Raw genomic sequence first — 19,468 nt, 5'->3', positions numbered from 1 at the left:
CATCACAAAGATAGATCACTACATCTGCCTACATCACAAAGACAGATCACTAAATCTGCCTACATCACAAAGATAGATCACTACATCTGCCTACATCACAAAGATAGATCACTACATCTGCCTACATCACAAAGACAGATCACTAAATCTGCCTACATCACAAAGACAGATCACTACATCTGCCTACATCACAAAGACAGATCACTAAATCTGCCTACAACACAAAGATAGATCACTAAATCTGCCTACATCACAAAGATAGATCACTACATCTGCCTACATCACAAAGACAGATCACTAAATCTGCCTACAACACAAAGATAGATCACTAAATCTGCCTACATCACAAAGATAGATCACTAAATCTGCCTACATCATGAAGACAGATCACTAAATCTGCCTACATCACAAAGATAGATCACTACATCTGCCTACATCACAAAGACAGATCACTAAATCTGCCTACATCACAAAGATAGATCACTACATCTGCCTACATCACAAAGACAGATCACTAAATCTGCCTACAACACAAAGACAGATCACTACATCTGCCTACAACACAAAGACAGATCACTAAATCTGCCTACAACACAAAGACAGATCACTACATCTGCCTACAACACAAAGACAGATCACTACATCTGCCTACGTCACAAAGACAGATCACTAATTCTGCCTACATCACAAAGACAGATCACTAATTCTGCCTACATCACAAAGACAGATCACTAAATCTGCCTACATCACAAAGACAGATCACTAAATCTGCCTACAACACAAAGACAGATCACTACATCTGCCTACATCACAAAGATAGATCACTACATCTGCCTACATCACAAAGACAGATCACTAAATCTGCCTACATCACAAAGACAGATCACTAAATCTGCCTACAACACAAAGATAGATCACTACATCTGCCTACATCACAAAGACAGATCACTAAATCTGCCTACAACACAAAGACAGATCACTACATCTGCCTACAACACAAAGACAGATCACTACATCTGCCTACAACACAAAGACAGATCACTACATCTGCCTACATCACAAAGAAAAACAACTAATATACAATAATCAATAATTTAGTGTTTTAAAGTTTATTGTGTGGTTAAGGCTAATTCAGTTCAGACTCAGCTTAATGTTCCTGTTTCCCCCGATGAGCTGATTTAGGCTATCAAATGTGTTGCTAGGCTAATTTTTGCTTTGCTGGTAACATTGCCCAATAAGGACATTCTCCAGCTTCTTGTCTTTTCCTGTTCCACCTTAAATAGTACCACATTTAAATTCTGGCATTATAATAACGGCTGCATCATTTAAGGTGGAACGGAAAAATTCAAACAAGAAGCCGGCAAAAGGAAGCCGACTGCAGCTTCGTCGTTTTAATGCTGCCAGTGTTTAAGTTGATTTGAGCTTTCAAAATATCTTACCTAGAGGTTTTATGTATGGAGCTACATATAAATATGCGCTACAGTAGGACCTTTTGATGAGGTTAGTTTTAGTCATTTAGTCAAAACACCACATACACTGAGCGCGTCTACATGCACTTAACTTGATCGGATTTCTGCAGTTATCTGATTATTAAGCGGTCATTTAAATGTCAAATGCTTGACAACATGAATGATTTTAATATTTTTCCTGTTGTAGATGATTTTTAATCATACTAAAGTGACTTGAAGTTTTAAAAAAAGCTACTCACGATTTTTGGATTTAATCACATTACATCTAATTCTGTGAGTTTATTGGTCGGTTGTAAAGCAGAAATCTGATTACTGTCTGATTCATGTGGACCCGGAGTTTCCCCATCATTTAATTACCCATGAGCATGTAAAAACATTTACAAAGCTTTCGGGTTAAATATAGCATGCCCGTTCTATAATAGGCATAATAATATTAAACAATATTAAAGACCTCATATTCTTCACTCGGATTTTCTTCTGAGGCTTTGTGAGATTGTGTGCGTTTATTTTGTGTATGTACTTATGACTCTTCATTGCATTACTATATTAAAAACAGTCATACTAGGCTGTGTAATACCAGGCAGTTGCTAAGGTGTTGCTAGGTTGTTGCAATGCTATCCCAGGTGGTTGTTAACATTTACTAGGCCACTGCTATGAGATTTCTGGTGGTTGCTAATGTGTTACTAGGCTGTTGCTATGGTACTCCAGATGGTTACCAAGACATTGCTAGCCCATTGCAATGTTATTCCAGTTAGTTGTATGTCTATACCAAAAATAATTATGTTTAATTCATAATTAATTTTACACAGCCTCTATTTATTACTTAGAACAAAACAGGCTGATTTGTTACTGACCTTTAAGACTGATATATGTAAATGAGCTCTGTTTTGAATGGCTGTCCTGTATTGCACATCTTGCATGGGTGGGGGTAAATTGCTAAATGCCTTGGTTTAGCCCTTTCATCAAAAATGTTTTGAGCACAACCAGCAGAATCCTCCCCAGGGTTTTGCTCCAACTGCCTGGCATCTCCAGTTTGCACAAATCAGCTCAAAAAGTGTTCAGACATTTGGAACAAAATCCTGGGTTTTCACTTTCTGGATCTGTGCTCATCACATGTACTCAGTGTATTTCTGTCTGTACTTGTGGCTAACAGACTAGAAAACCCAGCAAGCTCCACCTCCTTCAAACTTTAAGCCCTCCACCCACTTCAGTACCAGGTTTAGCATGCACCCGCTCACTTGACCTCAGGGGAATCCTGGGGAACATCTTAAGAGCCACTTCATTACTTTTATAGCTCAAATGAAGTGAGTTAGATGAGCTCTCAGAGAGATCGAGTGAACATAAGTGTCGACTTCAGCAGCAGAATTTCTGTTTTCATGCGAACAACAAACTGGAAAAAGCTATTTAGATGGAGTTATGATAAAACACTTCAAAAATATTATTTATTTAAAGCTTTAACATTTTATGTATTGGATTAGAAGATGCTACTGACTAGCAACAGCAAGCGTGGTGAGGGCTTTACAGACATTGAGCGTGGTGAGGGCTTTACAGACAGTGAGCGTGGTGAGAGCTTTACAGACAGTGAGCGTGGTGAGGGCTTTACAGACAGTGAGCGTGGTGAGAGCTTTACAGACAGTGAGCGTGGTGAGGGCTTTACAGACAGTGAGCGTGGTGAGAGCTTTACAGACAGTGAGCGTGGTGAGGGCTTTACAGACAGTGAGCGTGGTGAGGGCTTTACAGACAGTGAGCGTGGTGAGGGCTTTACAGACAGTGAGCGTGGTGAGAGCTTTACAGACAGTGAGCGTGGTGAGGGCTTTACAGACAGTGAGCGTGGTGAGAGCTTTACAGACAGTGAGCGTGGTGAGGGCTTTACAGACAGTGAGCGTGGTGAGGGCTTTACAGACAGTGAGCGTGGTGAGGGCTTTACAGACAGTGAGTGTGGTGAGGGCTTTACAGACAGTGAGCGTGGTGAGGGCTTTACAGACATTGAGCGTGGTGAGGGCTTTACAGACAGTGAGCGTGGTGAGAGCTTTACAGACAGTGAGCGTGGTGAGAGCTTTACAGACAGTGAGCGTGGTGAGGGCTTTACAGACAGTGAGCGTGGTGAGGGCTTTACAGACAGTGAGCGTGGTGAGAGCTTTACAGACAGTGAGCGTGGTGAGAGCTTTACAGACAGTGAGCGTGGTGAGGGCTTTACAGACAGTGAGCGTGGTGAGAGCTTTACAGACAGTGAGCGTGGTGAGGGCTTTACAGACAGTGAGCGTGGTGAGGGCTTTACAGACAGTGAGCGTGGTGAGGGCTTTACAGACAGTGAGCGTGGTGAGGGCTTTACAGACAGTGAGCGTGGTGAGAGCTTTACAGACAGTGAGCGTGGTGAGGGCTTTACAGACAGTGAGCGTGGTGAGGGCTTTACAGACAGTGAGCGTGGTGAGGGCTTTACAGACAGTGAGCGTGGTGAGGGCTTTACAGACAGTGAGCGTGGTGAGAGCTTTACAGACAGTGAGCGTGGTGAGGGCTTTACAGACAGTGAGCGTGGTGAGGGCTTTACAGACAGTGAGCGTGGTGAGGGCTTTACAGACAGTGAGCGTGGTGAGAGCTTTACAGACAGTGAGCGTGGTGAGGGCTTTACAGACAGTGAGCGTGGTGAGGGCTTTACAGACAGTGAGCGTGGTGAGAGCTTTACAGACAGTGAGCGTGGTGAGGGCTTTACAGACAGTGAGCGTGGTGAGAGCTTTACAGACAGTGAGCGTGGTGAGGGCTTTACAGACAGTGAGCGTGCTGAGAGCTTTACAGACAGTGAGCGTGGTGAGGGCTTTACAGACAGTGAGCGTGGTGAGAGCTTTACAGACAGTGAGCGTGGTGAGGGCTTTACAGACAGTGAGCGTGGTGAGAGCTTACAGACAGTGAGCGTGGTGAGGGCTTTACAGACAGTGAGCGTGGTGAGGGCTTTACAGACAGTGAGCGTGGTGAGAGCTTTACAGACAGTGAGCGTGGTGAGGGCTTTACAGACAGTGAGCGTGGTGAGAGCTTTACAGACAGTGAGCGTGGTGAGGGCTTTACAGACAGTGAGCGTGGTGAGGGCTTTACAGACAGTGAGCGTGGTGAGGGCTTTACAGACAGTGAGCGTGCTGAGAGCTTTACAGACAGTGAGCGTGGTGAGGGCTTTACAGACAGTGAGCGTGGTGAGAGCTTTACAGACAGTGAGCGTGGTGAGGGCTTTACAGACAGTGAGCGTGGTGAGAGCTTTACAGACAGTGAGCGTGGTGAGGGCTTTACAGACAGTGAGCGTGGTGAGGGCTTTACAGACAGTGAGCGTGGTGAGGGCTTTACAGACAGTGAGCGTGGTGAGGGCTTTACAGACAGTGAGCGTGGTGAGGGCTTTACAGACAGTGAGCGTGGTGAGGGCTTTACAGACAGTGAGCGTGGTGAGGGCTTTACAGACAGTGAGCGTGGTGAGGGCTTTACAAACAGTGAGCGTGGTGAGGGCTTTACAGACAGTGAGCGTGGTGAGGGCTTTACAGACAGTGAGCGTGGTGAGGGCTTTACAGACAGTGAGCGTGGTGAGGACTTTACAGACAGTGCGTGCGGTCAGAGCTGTGTTTTTACACAAAAATGTCCTTGTGAACGTGGCCTTAAACGGTGGAGTAACCATAAATGATAAACCTTCAACTCCTCCACTGAACATCACAATAAAGAGACATACAGCTGACCCCTCAACAACAAGGACAGCTCCTCTCCAGCCTCTATCAGGGAGGAGAAGCTAGTTTTGGCTGTGGTCGAACATTCTGAGCTGCACCACATGCTGCACAAAGATTAACACGAAAAAAGTTCAGTTTCCATTTAGTTTTATAAGTCATGGTTGAAATATTTTACGTTTGCGTTCTGTTTCTTGTGTTTACTTAGGCCTACATGTTTTTTCCACTTTTTTCCCCAATCTAGTCATCTCCAAATCCAGCCACTAGTTTGGATCACACAGTCACACAATACCATCAGCGCTACGAGTGCAGAGGCAAGCACAAGCTTCCTCCGAGTCACATGAAGCACCACATGAAGCGTCTCCTCGGACAACTGGATGCACTTGGGGGAGAACGGCAACTGCCAGTTCTGTTACATCAGCTACTAAATACATCATGCTGAGTGATGGTGGGGTGGACAGGGGGGCATCATACCTACCCAGAGTGAATGAAGACAACTGTGCTGTCTTAGCCTTCTGGCCATGGATGACTGTAGCATCACCAGGGATTGAACTCACGAGTGCTTAGACAGTTGCGCCACTCTGGAGCCTCTGTTTACGTTTAACGGGTTGGCCCTTCAACCAGAATATGTTCCTCAGGATGTGCAGAACTTTCCAGGTTGGATCGATTTAAAGCAAATTCAGCCAAACATGAAATTTACCATTTTCTCCCCTCTAGCATTGAAGCTAGCTTGCTAACGAGGTCTTTTGTACATTTTTTAACCCAAAATTCAAGAAGCAAAGCAAACATGCCTCGGCTGACTCACTACGAGGGTAAATATTATGCCGCCAAGTTCAGTCAGAAATGTCAGATTTCCAAGATGGATGCAACATGGGACTCTCCGATTTTGGGTGAAGTTGGGGGAAAAGCAACGACAGCTACTTATAATCTGCCTGTATCAGTCACAACCTTAAACACCGCAGAGTTAAACCATCCACACACAGACTCTCTTTGCTGACAGAAAAACAAAAGTAAACTAAAAACATTGTTTCCAGTGTATCTGTCTAACCAAACCAAACCAAACCTACCTCAAAACCAAAACCAAAACCAAAACCAAACCAAACCAAAACCAAACCAAACCAAACCAAACCCAAACCCAACCAAACCAAACCAAACCAAACCAAACCACAACCAAACCAAACCAAACCAAACCAAACCAACACCAAACCACACCAAACCAAAACCAAAACCAAAACCAAACCAAACCAAAACCAAACCAAAACCAAACCTAACCAAACCAAACCAAACCAAACCAAACCAAAACCAACCAAAACCAAAACCAAAACCAACCAAAACCAAAACCAAAACCCAAACCAAACCAAACCAAAACCAAACCAAACCAAACCAAACAACAACCAAAACCAAAAACAAACCAAACCCATCCAAACCAAACCAAAACCAAACCAAACCAAAACCAAACCTAACCAAACCAAACCAAACCAAAACCAACCAAAACCAAAACCAAAACCAACCAAAACCAAAACCAAAACCAAACCAAACCAAACCAAAACCAAACCAAACCAAGTTATATTTCCAACCAAAAGCACTTGAACACAAATCACGTACTGGTGACCTCTGAAGTCATCAGCGGGAACGCCACAGGAGGACAGGGCAGCATTATCATTGGCGGCACTTTGTATTGTGGCATCCAAGCATGCTCTGGTTCCCCTGGTGCTTTGCTCACGCTTAGCTGGGCTGTATTTAACTCTTACAATGGTGCTTAAAGGGTTTTGTTGCATTTTCAAGTGTGTGACGTTGGAGCAGAGCCACCTTCGTCTGGGTTTGGGTTCAGATTCTTTTTCTTCTTCTCTACATCCATATTACTGCGTTACTGTCCAGCTGATTTGGGGAGTTTCCCATTCAAACTGTAAAGCCTCTGTGTTTAGGAAAAACAAAGTGTATCCACATATGTTAAAGCATATGTGTGTGTGTGTGTGTGTGTGTGTGTGTGTGTGTGTGAGTGAGTGAGTGAGTGTAAAACAGCATATGCGCAGGGCAGAGATGCTCAGTAGCATATGGCAGGTTCATTTCCTCTCCCCCTGTGTTCCTGTGGTTTATACTCTGTGCTGGCCAGCAGGCCTCTGTATGACTACACACACTACGCACTCACAGCAACAACAGGCGCAGTGCGTGTGTGTGTGTGTGTGTGTGTGTGGCTCAGTACGGGGTTTGGAAAGCTGGAACTGATCATCATGCTGGACCTGACGTACAAAGCAAACCTTACCCTGCGTTCACATTAGCAGGCGACAGAGTGACCTGTCGGTTCTTACAGACGTGAGCGACATGCAACACAAGAACCGGACAATACCACTGAGACTTCTGCGGTTGGCATTAAGCACATATAGGAACACCAGGTCTAAGCTGCTTTTCTGTATGGAAAAATAAATGGGATTTTCAAAAATCTCTGTCGCTCGCAGCCTGTGGTAAACAACATTTCCAAATCAGACACTTTTCGCCTTGTATACATTTTTCCTCTGAAACTAGACATTCTGATATGTAAACAACGCTAAGCTCTTCAAAACAGATGGTTCTTCAAGGGTTTTACATAGAAACCTGACCATGCAAAGAACCATTTGCATGGTGAAATAGTTCTTCAGGTTAATGGAGAACGTGTTGTATATGGTTCTATACAGCACCAAAAAGGGCTCTGCCATTGTCAAGTTTGATGTTCTATAGAATCATTTTCAAAAAGGTGCCATATAGAATGTCACACAACACATCAGTCAAGAGCATTCAGGGTTCAATATAGAACCTTAAAGAACCCTTGAAGAACTTATTCATGCGTTCATGCAAGCCACCCTCATCCATGCTAACAACAAAGTAACGCTCATCTGTGCTCACAGCAGAGCCGGCTTATGAGGAGTCTGGCCGCTTCCTATTTCTCTTATTATATCAAAAACAGGCCTGCTGAACAGCAGGGGGCGCCGGCGAGTGAGTCCTCAATGGGAATGAATGTTTCTAATCACTGAACCAGAACTTTCCTTCAGTTTTAGACAGTAGACACAGGGATTTGACTAAAAAACAGAGAAATCTCACCTGTTTGTTTCCTTTATTCTACAGTAAACGGGTTTCGGGCAGCAGGAGGCGGGGCTTTACTGCTAGAGCGTGATGATTGATGGGCGAACGGAGCAGCTCATTGGCTGTTTGCGCTCTCTGACATCATAAACGTACATGAGGCGCCGTTTTAAACTCCTATAACTCGAGTTTAAAAGCTCTTAAATAAAACAGCGGTGTTTAGATGTTTTATGCTCCTCTGTGGTCAGGAAATTACTATTTCTTTATATTAAAAATGTTTCAGTATTTATAAACTATGATTTTACTCAATCGCTCCATATCAGCCTATTCATTCTGGACTCGCTCGGGAGCGCCCCCTAGTGTCTGAGAAAACCCCAAGACATTACAGAGCGGGAATTCTCCTCCCGGCGGGTTCTCTGGCTGGGTCTTTATATCATCTCACATTATCAACACACTGATGCCTGGAAAGGAAATCCCTGTAAATAACTGCGCGCTTCAGCGCCGAGAAGCTTGCAGATCCTGGTATTCCCAGGTGGGAACGGTGAGAGCAGCCGTTCTCAGCGTGGTGTAGATACGACGATTTATAACGCTGAACCAAGAGCAGCGTGTGATTAAGAGACCGTTAGAAAACTAAACAAGTTCATGCCAGCCGTAAAAAGGGCAGCCCTGAACAGAAAAAAGCATTTTGGCAAGCAAGTGAATCTGTAGTACAGCGGTCTGTTTGGGGTCTTTCAGACGTTTCCAGCTGGTTCCTTCGGGAAATAATTTGGCAAAAAATCAAAGCAGGTTCCCTCTCTTTCCCCAGGTGTAGTCAATCAGCCGAGACATGTTTAGAGTCTGAAGTTTGCTTCTTTAGTTTTAGCACTGGAGCTACAAGGCTAATGTAGCTAAAGAGCCATAGAAGTTTATACTCCGCCAGTCAGCATGGTGCTAACTGCAGGCCTACATCGTCACACAGCCTCCACACACAGGGTGGAGGTGTTCAGTGTCTCTCCTAGACTGAATTCTGAGGTTTCTGACACTGTATGACTCACTGTTATCTACAAACATGGGCTAAAGTACATTAGCATAGCTAATAATTATAGTCTGTACTGCATGATTTGGGCGGCATGGTGGCGTGGCGTGGCGCGGCATGGCGTGGCGTGGCGTGGCGTGGCGCGGCATGGTGGGTGGTGCTGTCACCTCACAGCAAGGAGGGCCTGGGTTCAATTCCCCGGCCGGGTGACCGGGGTCCTCTCTGTGTGCATGTTCTCCCCGTGTCTGTGTGGGTTTCCTCCGGGTTCTCCAGTTTCCTCCCACAGACCAAAGACATGCAGTCAGGCCAATTGGACATGCTGAATTGCCCCTGGGTGTGAGTGTGTGAGTGTCTGTCTGCCCTGCAATGGACTGGTGACCTGTCCAGGGTGTATCTTGCATTTTGCCCAATGACAGCTGGGATAGGCTCCAGCACTCCCTGCAACCCAGAAGGCGAAGCGGCTTAGAAGGTGTGTGTGTGTGTGTGTGTGTGTGTGTGTGTGTGTGTGTGTGTGTGTGTGTGTGTGTGTGTGTGTGTGTGTACTGCGTGATTTCTGATCATCTTTCACCAAGTTTGGTCTTTGGCTGATGACTGGTGTGAGAATATTCAGTGAGCAGACTGGCTTCTGTAGTATCTGACACTGTAAGATGCATGATGCATATAGGAAGGAGATATGGAGATAGATAGGATGTGGTCTGATACAGTTTTCCTAGAAGACGGAATTGTTTGGGCGCTACATTAACAGTGAACTTCCACAGCCTAACCACGCTTAACTTCAGCTCTGGCATAAAAGCTTTTAAGATTATTTTGATATGCCTACATCAGCCAGATAAGCTATAGGTTTCTGTGAACATCCACGTTGCTCCACAGCACTGACTGAGGAGCTGTTTGCGTGGGTGTTTATAATAGGTGGAGTGAGATCGCCCTCTGGTGGCCGGGTCATCTCAGTGCATCATTCGATCTGAGCTGGGCTGAATCAGTGCAGGCCTTCAGCTCAGGGAATGTAGACAACTGATTAAATAAATACTAAAAATAGCAGCTCAGAATAGTGAAGTGAGTTGGTGTGTAGAGGATCAGGCTGTGTTCTCTGGAAGAGCTGGACGCTGGAGCACGTAATATGAAAAGTATAGAAGCCCATTAACTCCTGAAAAGGCCATTCTCACCTAAACATTTGTCTCTTTCTCTGTTTCTGGCAGCAGTATGTCCATAATTTTGACTTTGTATTGAAATAATTGCGTATTTTCTCAATGTATGCAATTAGTATATTGAAATAATGACTTGGCAATTCCTAATAATGAATTACTGTGTTGAAAATAGTGTGACTAGTATGACTTATTATCCTAAAACAATGATAAAAGATATATGAACACATAAAAATAATAAACACTCATTATTTTGACATAGTTTTTTCACAATGCTGAGAAAATAAATCACTACTCGGACATGCTTAGACAACATTTCAAGAAAATCAGTCATTATTTTGAGAAAATACATTATTCTTTTGAAACACTAAGTCATTATTTCATGAAAATATATCACTATTTTGAGACACTAAGTCAATATTTTGAGAAAATTAGCATTATTTAGAGTTGTTAAGTCAATATTTCAAGAGAATAAGTCATTATTTTGACACACTGCTGTCAGAAATAGGGAATGAGCCCAGGACGCTGTCAGTTGTGATTTATGTCCTGTTTTACTGACCAGAGTGTCACACTGTTCAGAGATGAGCACATGACTGTGTGTGTGTGTGTGTGTGTGTCTGTGTGTGTGTGTGTGTGTGTGTGTCTGAGGTCACCTTTGTGTCACATGTCACTCATCCTCCTGCCTGCAGCAGCTGAAAGTTTGTCATCTCTGCCCCTATCAGCTCTCTATCGCCCCCTGGTGACAGCAGTCAGCAGAAAGATCACACCACACAGATCCTGAGCGCAAAGAACCCACAGTACACACAACACAGAGCAGAGCTCAGCGCCGGTGACCACACACTCAGTCCTCTATGTATATATATATATATATATATATATATATATATATATATATATATATATATGAGCAGTGCAGTGCTGTTTTTGTCTGAGCACATCACTTTACAGACAGGAGCTATATTTCATATTTTAACTACTACATATATTAACAGCTGGTGATATAGTTGATGTCAATGTCAATTTATTTATAGAGCACATTTTACACAACGTAAAACGTGACAGAGTGGGTGCCAATCGAATCTGCAGCGGCAGCTCATGCCACAGTTTCGGGGCAGCCACAGCAAACGCTCGGTCCCCCCTCTGTTTCAGCCTCGACTTGGGGACCACCAGCCGTAGCTGATCGGCAGATCTTTCACCGATTTTTCACCGAGGTCTGAATAAAAGTCTGCCATTGGCCTAGGCTCCATTGAGGACTACATGAAGGTCTCTCCTGACCAAATAGGAGAATTTCTGTCTTGGTCTCATTTAGATTTAAAAAGTTTAAAGGCATCCATGCCTTTATTTCCTCGAGGCAGCTCAGTAGAGTGGTCAAGGATGTAGCATCCTCTTTCTTTAATGGTAAATAAATCTGGGTATCATCAGCATAGCAATGGAAGGAGAGCCCATATTTTCTAAAAATAGCCCCCAACGGCAGCATATACACTGTAAATAAAAAAAGGGGCCCAGGATTGAGCCCTGGGGAACCCCACATGAGAGAAATGCTGCAGACGAGAGGGCCTCCCCACTACTAACAACAAAACTCCTGTCTGATAGATAGGACTGGAACCACTTTAGAGCAAGGCCTTTAATACCAGCGGAACTCTCCAAACGCTCAACAAGGATATTATGGTCAATTGTATTGAAGGCTGCTGTTAAATCTAAAATAATAAGAATAGCACAGTCACACGAATCTGTAACCTCAGGCCCTATAGTGTCAAAGACTTCCTTAAAAAATCGAGAATCCAAAGCATCAATAATTCCTTTCAATTCCAAGAAGGTGACAGGCTCAAACTGCTCAAAGACAATAGGACAAGTCACTAAGATAGGGGGAGCAAAGGAGGGACATTTAATAGCAGATCTTAAGTTTGTGATTTTCTCAGTAAAAAACTGTGAAAATGTTTCACAAATGTTCACAGAGGATTTGAGGTGTGCAGGGTTTTTAATGTTCAGAGCAGAATCTATGGTCTTAAACAGTGCACGAGGTTTATGGCTGTTCTTCTTGACAATGGTGGAAAAATATGAGACTTTTTCAGCTTTCACTGTCTTTTGGTACTTAAACCAGCTTTCCTTAAGTACTTCATAGGATACCTGTAACTTATCCTTTTTCCATTTCCGTTCTGCTTTTCTACATTCTTGCCTGACCGCATGAGTAGTGGAGTTGATCCATGGCTCGTTTTTAGGCTTAGAAGGAATGAATTTAAACGGAGCTATAGAGTCTAACAGATTACTACAGGTAGACTGGAAGGCTGCCAGTAGGTTGTTGGTATCACAGCATTCAAAAGGTACATTACAAGTCTCTACAGTATTAAAAGCAGCAATTAAACGTTCAGCAGTATTCATATTTAACGTACGAGTGTCCCGACCCCTTATAGAGGGAGCAACAGCACTAACCCAGGATGTTTCAAACACGATAGGATTGTGATCTGAGAACACGGCATCATGCAGTTCAAGATTGTCAACAGGGACACCAACAGATAAGACAAGATCGAGAGTATGCCCCTGTTCATGAGTAGGACCCCTTACTGACTGTACAGGATTAAAAGAGTCCATCAGATCCAGGAATCCTTTAGCCAAAGGCTTATCCGGACAACACACATGAATATTAAACTCTCCCATAATTAAAACCCTGTCATGCTTGAGCATAAAATCAGCCAGAAAGTCCGAAAAGTCATTTATAAAATCCTTGTTGTATTTCGGGGGGCGGTAAATTATGGCGCAGGCAATTGAGTGGGAACAGTCCAGTTCAAACAGCAGCAGTTCAAAGCTACAGTAGGACGCTGCTGACAACTTTCTACAGCTGGGGTCTCTAAAAATACTTGCTACGCCACCCCCGCGTCCAGTGCTCCGAGGTGCATGAAAAAATGAACAGGCAGTAAGTCACTAAAAACACTCAGATCACCAGCATTGGTCCAGGTGTCGGTTACACACATCAAATCCAGCGTATGTGTGGTAAAAAAGGCATTAAGATTGAAGGTCTTGTTACTGACAGATCTGGCATTTACGAGGGCGATCCTTGTGGGAGTCGGGGTCAGAGGGACAGCCGCCCCGGGGCACCCAGCCCAGGGGGTGAAGATTTTGCGGGTTAACCCCTCTCCCACGACGCCGGGGGGAAAAAACAACAGGAATCCGTTCCACTTCCTCAGAGTCCGAAAGGGATCTTGAGCCAGACAAACGCAGGTCTAGGGAAGTACCAGTTAGATGTTGAGTGGTGGGTAAACTCGCAGTCCGTTCCCACATTACGTGCCCGGGATCCAGGGTTAGCTGCTACATGCACTTTTAATTTCACCAGCAGGCCGGCACGTTTTCCTCGCCGTCTAAACCGACTCCTCCTCCTCGCGGGAAAAGGCCTGGATGATGTATATTTGGATGGTCTACTATACAGTTGCTATTAAAGGACTATAGAAAATAATTTAAACCTTTCTGGCCTTTTGTCTGTCTGTCTATCTATCTGTCTGTCTGTCACTCTGTCTGCCTGGCCTTCTGCCTATCTATCTTTTTTATGGCCTTCTGTCTATCTATCTTTTTTATGGCCTTCTGTCTGTCTATCTGTCTGTCTGTCACTCTGTCTGCCTGGCCTTCTGCCTATCTATCTTTTTTCTGGCCTTCTGTCTGTCTGTCTATCTGTCTGTCTGTCACTCTGTCTGCCTGGCCTTCTGTCTATCTATCTTTTTTCTGGCCTTTTGTCTGTCTGTCTATCTGTCTGTCTGTCACTCTGTCTGCCTGGCCTTCTGCCTATCTATCTTTTTTATGGCCTTCTGTCTGTCTGTCTATCTGTCTGTCTGTCACTCTGTCTGCCTGGCCTTCTGCCTATCTATCTTTTTTATGGCCTTCTGTCTCTCTGTCTATCTGTCTGTCTGTCACTCTGTCTGCCTGGCCTTCTGTCTATCTATCTTTTTTCTGGCCTTTTGTCTGTCTGTCTGTTGCTCTGCCTGCCTGACCTTCTGCCTATCTGCCTTTCTTTCTGGTCTTCTATCTGTCTTTCTCTCTGGCCTTCTGTCTATCTGTTTCTTTTGCCTTCTGTCTATCTGCCTTTCTTTCTGGCCTTCTGTCTGTCTTTCTTTCTGGCCTTCTGTTTATCTGTCTGTTTCTCTGCCATTCAATTTGTCTCTCTTTCCGTCTGTCTGTCTTTATCTGTCTGTGTCCCAGGTCTTCTGTCCGGCTGTTTGGCTGTCTCTCTCTGATTTCCTACCTGCCTTTCTGACCTTCTGTCTGTCTGTTTGTCTTACCATCTCTCTGTCTGTCTGTCCTTCCATCTGCCTGTCTGTCTGTCTCTTTGTGCGTCTATCTGAATTAAATGTGAGTCAGACTCTTCAGCAGATGGCTCCCTGATATCCGGGCCTCTGAGGGAATATCTGGGTCATCTGTGGATGGAAAAGCAGGGAAAGTTATATAAGCCATTTAACTCACTACACATCAGGCATTAACAGCAGTGAACAGCTCAGAGGCCCAACAGAGACGGGACTGAGCGTGAGCGTGTAGAAAATCATCAGATGTCACGTTATTGTACCTTCAGTTAGACTGTGAGGACCTTTCATCTCACCATCTCCTTCCTGAACAACGCTTCCTCCAGCGTATCTTAGCACAGTGGAGTCAGAAATGACTCAGAATCGTCTCATTACTGCCTATTAGCTGGATTTAACAGGGTACAAGCTAATGGCACATCATCACTGTCAGCGCGCTGTCAGAGAAGGAAATAAGCATTATTCATTTTTAATACAACATCACTTTGAACCACTTCTATCGGTCCATTGATCGTGAAGTGCTCTCATAGTGTAATGCAGGGTTCTTGGGAACTACAGAGCAGAGGTGGGTAATAACTGGGCCCATTTACTGTGTACTTATATTAGATTTATACTTTCCTGGGCGTTCAAAAATAATAATACTTCTACTCCAGTTAAGGTGCTAAATACAGAAGGCCCTGGGGGGTCCTGGTTAACCTAATTAATCTCTTGGACCCTGTGAATGTCACAAAATCAAAATCCTGAGGGGTCCCTGAAAATAAACTTATTATGAAGTTATGCTATTTGTTAGAGAAAAATAGATATTTAAATAGAAATTCAGAGAAAGGTTTTATTTCTGTCTTTAATATTCTTAATTATCTACACAGCTCTGCTCTGCCTCAGGGTGGCACTGTAGCAGGCTGGTTCATACATTTACGGCACTTGGCGGACGCTCTTATCCAGAGTGACTTACAAGTTTACACAGGTAGGCAAAGGTGGTGTTAGGAGTCTTGCCCAAGGACTCTTACTGATACAGTGTAGAGCGTTTACCCAGATGGGGGATTGAACCCCAATCTACAGTGCAGAAGGCAGAGGTGTTACGCACTATGCTACACCAACCACACCCAGTTGGTCCTTCATAGCTTAGAAACTGCAACTCTGCCCGGATTCCTCTGAAAAACTTTCCAATGAGCTGCAGCAGATCTGAAAACCTGAAAACTCACCCAGTTTCCCAAGAGATTGGAGTGAAGAGTGACTGTTCCTCATTCCTCACACTGAAGACAAGAAGAGGAGGTGAGGAAGATCTCAGTTAATGTGAGGAAGACTGCAGAACCGCACTAGAACAGAGACTCTACAGACGAGGAGACGAGGAAGATCTCAGTTACTGTGAGGAAGAGCGCAGAACCGCACTAGAACAGAGACTCTACAGAAGAGGAGACGAGGAAGATCTCAGTTACTGTGAGGAAGAGCGCAGAACCGCACTAGAACAGAGACTCTACAGAAGAGGAGACGAGGAAGATCTCAGTTACTGTGAGGAAGAGCGCAGAACCGCACTAGAACAGAGACTCTACAGAAGAGGAGACGAGGAAGATCTCAGTTACTGTGAGGAAGAGCGCAGAACCGCCCTAGAACAGAGACTCTACAGAAGAGGAGACGAGGAAGATCTCAGTTACTGTGAGGACGAGCGCAGAACCGCACTAGAACAGAGACTCTACAGAAGAGGAGACGAGGAAGATCTCAGTTACTGTGAGGAAGAGCGCAGAACTGCACTAGAACAGAGACTCTACAGAAGAGGAGACGAGGAAGATCTCAGTTACTGTGAGGAAGAGTGCAGAACCGCACTAGAACAGAGACTCTACAGAAGAGGAGACAAGGAAGATCTCAGTTACTGTGAGGACGAGCGCAGAACCGCACTAGAACAGAGACTCTACAGAAGAGGAGACGAGGAAGATCTCAGTTACTGCGAGGAAGAGCGCAGAACCGCACTAGAACAGAGACTCTACAGAAGAGGAGACGAGGAAGATCTCAGTTACTCTGAGGACGAGCGCAGAACCGCACTAGAACAGAGACTCTACAGAAGAGGAGATGAGGAAGATCTCAGTTACTGTGAGGACGAGCGCAGAACCGCACTAGAACAGAGACTATACAGATGAGGAGACGAGGAAGATCTCAGTTACTGCGAGGAAGAGCGCAGAACCGCACTAGAACAGAGACTCTACAGAAGAGGAGACGAGGAAGATCTCAGTTATTGTGAGGAAGAGCGCAGAACCGCACTAGAACAGAGACTCTACAGAAGAGGAGACGAGGAAGATCTCAGTTACCGCGAGGAAGAGCGCAGAACCGCACCAAATGGTCTGGAGTTAATGTAGAACTGCTGATTCACCCTTTAACCCTGAAGATCAGCGCAGATGGCTGGTCACCATAGCAACACAGACAACAGTCTCGCCCAGCTAGTAGCTATGAAACGGCAAAGAGAGAGATTTAAGACTTATTTGCATTTATATTCACTCCAGCTGATTTCCTGATATGTTTAATCTGCATGAGAAGGTGTTAAACACTTAAAAAGCCGCCAAGCTGAAGTCAGCTTCTCATTCAAATTTTCCCGTTCCACCTTAAGTGGTGCAGTAGTTACGTTCAGGAGCCTCAGGCACCATTTAAGGTGGGACTGAAAAATGAGAAGCTAAATTTAGCCTCGTAAAAAACTGGAAAAAGAAACTGTTCTCTTTATTCAGAAAAGTCTCCTGCTGGAGATGCGGGAAAAGCAGTTATAACTGAGCCTGTGCTTTCGTTTTGTCTAATTTTAGTCTAATATACTGGACATAAGCACATACTGAGACATATTTACATAAAATGCTGTGTCTTCCAAGGTGGTTTGATTTCTGCTGAAAGGACAAATGGCTCTTTTTAGCATTTGGGTTGTGACCCCTGATTTACACCTAAAAGATCCAAACAGAGGAGAACACAGCCTCATTTCAGGTCCTATACTGTCAGATGCTGGAGGGTCTAAGAATATCCACTGCAGTTCTATAAGCTACTCAGTGACACTTTCACTGCTGTGTGGGTTGAGGCTGCATCTGTTACTGCACCCTGCTGGAGCTACTGCCCCCTGCTGGAGCTAAAAGAAAACAACCTTAAGCAGGACTAACACAGCCCATGGGTAGAGCTGCTGTAAGGATGGATTACTGACTGGGATGTTTGGGCAAGTGCTCAGGGAACACTAACTGGCTTGGTCCTCAGGGGCCTTCAGGCTGCAAGGCACACAAGTAGCATAAATACTTTGAGCAATTTGCTGCAGATGTAAACATTAGATGAGACATGTAGCCCTTACATACGGCACTGTGCGAAAGTCTGAGGCACCCAAGACACATTTCCAAAATCCATTTATCTGTGTGGTTTGTGTTTATTTGCTGAGAAAAGTGTTAATATTTGAAAAAACAAAATTTACAGAATATTAATTAGACAGACGTAGCACACGTAGCAGGGAGACTGACATGAGTAAAAACAGATGGGCTACCGTCTGCAATTGCACTCCTATATAGCCTATAAAGTAGGTGTTTCCAATAAATTGGCCAGTAAGTGAAAGCACAAGGCAAGTGTTTCTAATATAGTGGCCAGTTAGTGGTAGCACAAAGTGGTTGTGTGATTAATTGTTCGCTGCTAAACGGCGCCCCCCTCTGGGCGTCATGTCATGAGTGGTTGGCCAAAGGACGCTGGGTTCCCCAAGTCAGATCGGACAGATTAGCCCAGCCTGACAGGGTCAGCTGGGGGCAAAGACGGCCATGTGGGGCAAAGGTCATGCCAACCACGCAAGAGAGAGAAAGGCAGGACACAGGCCTCTGTTTCTAGGCAACTGTATCACCCGGTACAGATCGCTTTACTGCAGGGCAACTTTGGAAAGCAATGAAACTATTACAGGGTCCGTTTTCTTATTTTTTCTGATATTGTGAGCTGCTCTGTAGGCCTGTTCTCCAACACAAAAGCTCACACATGAGCTTAAAGGACTCAAACTCCACTGATGTTTCTCCAACATCTCTGCACAATTAAGATGTACACAGTCACTCAGAGTGGTTTGAGATTAAGAGACCCTTATTAGTCCCACGAATGAGGAAATTTCATCTCTGCATTTAACCCATCCATGCAGTGAAACACCACATACACTCTAGTGAGCATGCATACACACACACACACACACACACAGCGGTGGGCAGCCCAATCCAAAGCACCCAGGGAGCAGTTGGGGGTTAGGTGTCTTGCTCAAGGACACCTCAATCATGTGCTGTCGGCTCTGGGGATCGAACCGGCGACCTTCCAGTAATGAGGCTGGTTCCCTAACCTCCAACCCATGACTACCCTTTGTCAGGGAAGAGCGCAAACGCAGTCCCCCACTATTCCCGCATTTGGGGAAATCGCAAGGGTCAGCACCACCCAAGTGCAATGGCAGAGCCACGCCCTGGGTGAACCACCTTCGTGATCATGGTATCGCCCCTGCCAGGTAAGTATGGTTTGAAACGCACTGTTCTAGAGAAACTTACAGAGTCGGAACTGTTCACAGTGGGTGTGATAGGAACCAGACGTCCACCTCTAAAAGCTCCCTCACCTTATTACATGAACTGGTTCTGAATTCACTGCCTGATGACTGAGACGCTGTTTTACAACAATTTTGGGAAGACTTTGGCCCTAAAACCTGAGCAAGGTGGAGGGATACATGCTGTGGCCAAATAGTATTATTTCAGATTTTCCACTATTTTCCATCACCAACATTCCATATAAGCTCAGAAGACTCGTGTGGGTTCTCTGGTGGTTCTGGATGGTAAATAAAGTGTCTATATCTGTG

General features: G+C 44.8%; 1 pseudogene; it reads right to left on the bottom strand.

Annotated features, from left to right (window-relative positions):
- Positions 1-18,991: 18,991 nt before the first annotated feature.
- On the bottom strand, positions 18,992-19,134 carry LOC119263752 (annotated as a pseudogene).
- Between the last annotated feature and the right edge of the window lie 334 nt (positions 19,135-19,468).

Source organism: Pygocentrus nattereri, chromosome 7 (assembly GCF_015220715.1).
Source record: "Pygocentrus nattereri isolate fPygNat1 chromosome 7, fPygNat1.pri, whole genome shotgun sequence".
Classification (NCBI taxonomy): domain Eukaryota; kingdom Metazoa; phylum Chordata; class Actinopteri; order Characiformes; family Serrasalmidae; genus Pygocentrus; species Pygocentrus nattereri.
Note: the sequence above shows the minus strand (reverse complement) of the source record. Positions and strands in the feature narration are given on the sequence as shown.